This window comes from Neomonachus schauinslandi, chromosome 3, assembly GCF_002201575.2.
Source record: "Neomonachus schauinslandi chromosome 3, ASM220157v2, whole genome shotgun sequence".
In the NCBI taxonomy this organism is placed as follows: domain Eukaryota; kingdom Metazoa; phylum Chordata; class Mammalia; order Carnivora; family Phocidae; genus Neomonachus; species Neomonachus schauinslandi.
In genome coordinates this window covers 161,015,441-161,021,757 of record NC_058405.1, presented here as the reverse complement: position 1 = coordinate 161,021,757, position 6,317 = coordinate 161,015,441, and the positions used below count along the sequence as shown (strand labels likewise).

General features: G+C 40.1%; 1 non-coding gene across 1 annotated transcript; it reads left to right on the top strand.

Annotated features, from left to right (window-relative positions):
- On the top strand, positions 1 to 107 carry LOC123324410. The gene has a single exon (XR_006539788.1). It is a non-coding gene; the product is annotated as a U6 spliceosomal RNA (small nuclear RNA).
- Positions 108 to 6,317: the final 6,210 nt, after the last annotated feature.

Below are 6,317 nucleotides of genomic sequence, written 5' to 3'. Positions count from 1 at the left end.
TTGCTTGCTTCGGGAGCATGTATACTAAAATTGGAGCGATACAGAGAAAATTAACATGGCCATTGAGCAAGGATGACACTCAAATTCGTGAAGTATTCCATGTTTAAAAAAAAAAATAAAATAAAATTCTCTACACACAGTGCACCCCCTTTTGTCTGAACCTGGGGCAGAACACTGGCTTATGCATCAAACAAAGGGTAAGATCTTGTGTCGGAGAGAACCTAGGAAGCATGTATTGGGGTGGATTCTAGGTATATCTGTTTAAAAAGAATAAAACAGGGGCATTTGACTGACTCAGAAGAGCATGCAACTCCTGATCTCAGGGTCATGAGTTCGAGCCCCACATTGGGTGTAGAGATTACTTAAGTAATCTTAAGTTTTTTTAAGTAAAAACTTAAAAAAATAAATAAAGGCTAGTAAGGGCCAAGTATATTTATATAGTTTCATTCATTCAGGATTTGAGATTTTAGTGTTAGCTTGAGCACCTGATATTGGATCTGAATGTGCTTATTTGGTTAACTGAAGCCTGGATTCAGTACTGGCCAAGACATTCTAGTTGAGATGCCAGATATATCCTGGCATACTGTTTTACAGGGGTCAGCAAACTAAGGATTGTGGGGCCCCATCTATTTTTCTAAATCAAGTTTTATGGGAAGACACTATGCTCATTTATTTATGTATTGTCTATGGCTGCTTTCATGCTACAATGGCAGAACTGAGTCATTGTGACCGAGACCATATGGCTCTCAAAGCCTAAAATATTTATTATCTGGTCCTTTATAGGAAAAGGCTTATGGGCTCCTGCTGTAGAGGAAAGAAGTCTACAGGTTTAGGGAGATGGGGATGTTGGTATGGATTTTGTTGACATGTCAAAATACTTAACAACTCACAAAGGAAGTTAACAAACTGTTACATAAATGATATTCTATCATTCTGCCCTAAAAATATACCTTCATAATGACAAAATTAAAACATATGTAAAGCTATGGTTTTTATGATTGAAAGTCAATAAACTAACAAAAACAGCTGAACGTAACTATTGCACATGTCTGAGTGTTCTATAAACACTCATTTTGTTTGGGCAAAAAACAAAATATAGACACATATAGACACATAATTCATAAATTATTTATTCTATAAAATTAATTTTATTCCCTTCATTTCAGCAATATCCCTATTTTTATAATCAAGATTTTCACATCTTTTATGTTCTATTGGCACTAATGCCAAATTAGCCTGCCTTGGGTCATAGTATTTCTTGGATAGATTTTTTTAAAATAATCTTTTCAGGTTTATTGAGGCATGATTCATATAAAGGATAGTTTTTAAATTCATTTGTTTATTTATTTGTTTATTTTTAAAATTTTATTTATTTGACAGAGAGCGAGCCAGAGAGCATAAATGGGGGGAATGGCGGAGGAAGAGGGAGAAGCGGGCTTCCCCGCGGAGCAGGGAGCCCGATGCGGGGCTCGATCCCAGGACCCTGGGATCATGACCTGAGCTGAAGGCAGACGCTTAACGACTGAGCCACCCAGGTGCCCCTAATTCTTTTAAATTGGAGAAATTTTGCTCTGTTGAGTCAATAGCAACTGGAATTATCAATAAAATTTTATTTTTCAAAATATTTTATTCATGTTGAGAGAGAGTGTGAGGGAGCACAAGCGGGGAGAGTCAGAGGGAGAGGGAGAAGCAGACTCCCCACTGAGCTGGGAGCCTGACATTGGGCTCGATCCCAGGACCTGGAGATCATGACCTGAGCTGAAGGCAGATGCTTAATCGACTGAGCCACCCAGGTGTCCCCATCAATAAAATTTTAAAAGTAATATTTAGATTCAGAAATGAACCATGAATTTTACCTATTGTATTCGACTGTAATGGAATTACTGCAAATGGTAATATTTTTATTGCAGGAAATATTATAAAATAGTTTAAATTCTTCATAACAGTTGTATCACTTACATTGTGATTTTTCACCATTTCTCAAAGCAATAACTGTATCTGTGCAGTAATATAAAGAACTGGTACCACATTTTGCTTATGTTATGTCTAGATCTGCATCTATACTATTTAAAACCTAAGAATAGTTTAATATAGAAAATTGTTCCTAAGCTGCCTGTTGTAATCATTGTGGTCACCACAATAATTCTTGAGTGCTTCTAGTTCATTAATTGGAACCCGAAGAGAAGAGGAAAATGATTGCTCAACACTGCTGGGAAATGATACTTCATTATGCAAGAATCTATTGTGTTTATGCTACCGAGAACAAAGACTTGACAAATTAATCTATTTTATCTGCTTGCTCAAATCCTCTTTCCACTCATATATTCTTCTGCAACTTTAGCAGGAGCACAACCTACAAACTTTATAGCATTTAGATGCACCCACATTTTATTTCAAAGATAAGAGACAGGAGATGTGAAGTATTTCCCAAAAGCCTGAGCAGTATTCACTATGAGAGTGGATGTTGAAAGTTTAGTTTCACTGTACAAATACCACTAAATCCTGATAGCACAAATCCTGATTTATCCATGTGTTCTTTAATATTTTTAAAAAGATTATATTTATTTATTTGACAGAGAGACACAGCGAGAAAGGGAACACAAGCAGGGGGAGTGGGAGAGGGAGAAGCAGGCTTCCCACGGAGCAGGGAGCCCGAGACACAGGGCTGGAGCCCGAGACACAGGGCTGCATCCCAGGACCCCGGGATCATGACCTGAGCTGAAGGCAGACGCTTAACGACTGAGCCACCCAGGCGCCCCAATATTATTCTTTTTTTAATGGATTCATGATATGTGGATATTTTTCAAGCATGGGACCCAAGGTGGGTCTTGCCTTGCTCTGGTCTACAGGTAGTACTGTCTATATAAAAGGATATTCAGTGGGTTCCCTAGCCCTCTGACTTCTGGTTAAGTTTGGCCAATCAGAAATAGTAGCATAAGATAAGAGGATGACAGGAAAGTAAACTCAAGATATTCATTCTCCTGGCTTTCATGTTGTGGACTCACTGTTGGCCACAGCTCCTGTCATAGGCCTTCTCCATGTAGATACCCTTTCTAGGAATTGGAGTTCTTCCTCTTATCACTTCAGGCCCAGGATTGGTAACAGCTCACCTCTGTTGCTACTGATACCTCAAACCCTTCCCACATCTTCATAAATCTTTAAATTACTCCGTTTCAAGGGGCGCCTGAGTGGCACAGTTGGTTAAGTGTGGGACTCTTATTTTCAGCTCAGTCATGATCTCAGGGTTGTGAGATGCAGTCCGCACTCAGTGGGGAGTCTGCTCCCCCTCTCCCTCTGCCCCATGCACTCGCTTGCTTTCTCTCTCTCTAAAATAAATAAATCTTTAAAAAAAAATAAATTACTCAATTTCAGTATGTCATCTCTTTCCTGCTTGGACTTTCATCCACGTGGTAATTATTATCCCCATTAACTTATCTGTTGGGTGGGTGCAAAATTTTTTCTCATTTCTAATGAATAAGGGCAATCAGATACAGTTTGCCTTTACCTAGTAGAGATAGCATTATACCTTTAGTATTTTATCCTAGGGCTATGTCAGTCCTCCTCTGTGACATAGTAAAATAAAGTTTCTTACTTTTTATTATGAAATTCCATACAACATCTTGTTCATTATTTTGATGGCATTATACTATTGGGACCTAGGGAGCATGAAGTGGAAATTTCCTGGATGCCTAAGTAAAATAATGCATGCCAGAAGGTGGGAGATAAATCTCACAAAAATTATTTAGGAGTCTGTCATACTGATAAAGTTTCTAGAGTTCCCGTGGTATAGGGTTGATGCACATGGCATCAGCAGATTCTGAGATGGAGTTTAAGATGCAAGAAGGAAATGGAACTATGATGCAGGCCCAGCAACTCCCTGGCCAAACTAGTGAGGAGTTCTGGAATGAGAATTACCCATGAGGGTTAGATATTGCTGGGCCTTTTTTAAAGCACCCACCTTGCTCTGTTCCTGAGGGAAAACTTAGTAGGGAAAAGTTAGCCTCTGCAGTTTGTCTCGGGGCCACCACTGATACTCATAATCTTTCTTTTCTATCCCTGCTAGATTCCTTTTACTCAGCTACCAAGTCCTGGGGCTTGCTTGGTGGTGGTTAGTCTTTTTTTTCTTTTTTTAAAGATTTTATTTATTTATTTGACAGAGAGAGACACAGCGAGAGAGGGAATGCCAGGGAATCACATACTCCATGGCCCTTAAAACAATGGTGCTGGCTGAAGTCCTGTAGACAGAAAAGGTAAAAATATATAAAATACATGTCTGTCCCTATGAGAATGCATCTGTAGCTCTTAACAGAATTGAAAGGACCTAAAATAACAACTTGCCAGCAAGTGGCCCATTGAGCTCTTTGAGGAATGATATTGAGTGCTAAGCATTGCTCTTTGTTGCTGATAAGTTGGACATTCAGTGGTGGCAATAGCTAGACCAGCCTTGGTAAATGGAGAGTTCATGCTGTTGAACCCATGTATAGCCTCCATTTCTATCATTGTGGCTACTTCTTTCATGTACCCATTGTGCCAATGCTGGAGTGGCCAATGCATGGGCTACCTGACTTTAACTGGAGTGGTTGTTTTGTCCACTTGATTGTTCAATGCCTCTTCCATGGCGGGTGTGCTCTTAGTGTTAATATGTGACTCAAAGATTTAACACTTCTTTCCCACTCCCATGTGTCCATCTACATACCTCTAACGCAGACATTTTTGTCCTCAATCTTAAAATTTTTCCCCATTCATGCCTCTAACCAGCTGACCAGGCCTTTCATCGCTGCCCATGATTCCATATCTATTCAATCCTAAGGCCTCTTCTCTTTCTACACAAAGTGAATGACAAGGTGCACCACTGAAGATCTGTTCATTGAGATGGTTTTCCCTTGCCATTGTCTTTCAAGACCACCCATAAGTAAGGTTTCAATTCACCTGCTACCCATTTTTGGTTTTACCCATATACTGAGCCATCTCATCTGTAAATCAGGCTTAGGCTTTTTATTCCTCCTCCATCTGGTCATTCAGGATCACCTATAAAATAAAATGTCAGCTGAGGAAGAGGCACTGGTACTACAATAGTGGATACTTTGGGGATCAAGGCTGCTTGCTCATGCCACTTGCCTCTGCCCTGTGGTCCTTAAGACCTGATGGTCTAACAAGACCTAAAATCGATGATGGGTAGTATCAGCACACTGAGTCTTTACAAGAAAGGTATTAACTGCCATTTTGTTCTGGACATATCTTTTCAATAATGTTTGTACAGCAACAACATTAGAAGGTAAAGATAGTCTTCCTTTGGAAGAGAAGGCAGGTTTGCTTACTTATCAGTATAAGTCTCCTTCCAGGGCAAAGGTCAAACAGGTTTTCTTGCAGCTCATTACAAAAGATTCAACTTTCCTAAACTCAGATTCTTCAGCTGTAACATAAGATTGTGAAATGTATTCTTATGATTTCATCTAGTTTACAGTTGTAGGTTTGACATTTAGGTCTATCATTCACTTCAAGTTAATTTGTAAGGTAAAGGTGAGAGATTTTTTATTCTATATGGATAACTAGTTCCAGCACCATCTGTTGAAAAGACTTCTTTTCCCCACTGAATTATTATTATTATTTTTTAAAGATTTTATTTATTTGAAGAGAGAGACACAACGAAGAGAGGGAACACAAGCAGGGGGAGTGGCAGAGGGAGAAGCAGGCTTCCCGCCAAGCAGGGAGCCCGATGTGGGGCTCAATCCCAGGACCCTGGGATCATGACCTGAGCCCAAGGCAGATGCTTAACAACTGAGCCACCCAGGCGCCCCCCACTGAATTATTTTGACACATTTGTAGACAACTAATTCATCATATTATGTATGGATATATCTAAAGGGCTTCTATATTATTCCGTTCATCTACATGTTTTTTTTTATTTTAAGATTTATTTATGGGTGCCTGGGTGGCTGAGTCAGTTAAGCGGCTGCCTTTAGCTCAGGTCATGATCCCAGGGTCTTGGGATCGAGTCCCACATCGGGCTCCTTGATCACTGGGGAGCCTGCTTCTCCCTCTGCCACTCCCCCTGCTTGTACTCTCTCTGTGTCAAATAAATAAAATCTTAAAAAAAAAGAGAGAGATTTATTTTAGAGAGAGAGCGGGGGGAGGGGTAGAGGGAGAGCGAGGATCCTCAAGCAGACTCCCCACTGAGTGTGGAGCCCGACACAGAGCTCGATCTCAGGACCCTGAGATCATGACCTGAGCCAAAATCAAGAGTTGGCCACTCAACCAACTGAGCCACCCAGGTGCCCCTCTACGTGTCTATATTTATGTTAATACTACAATGTCTA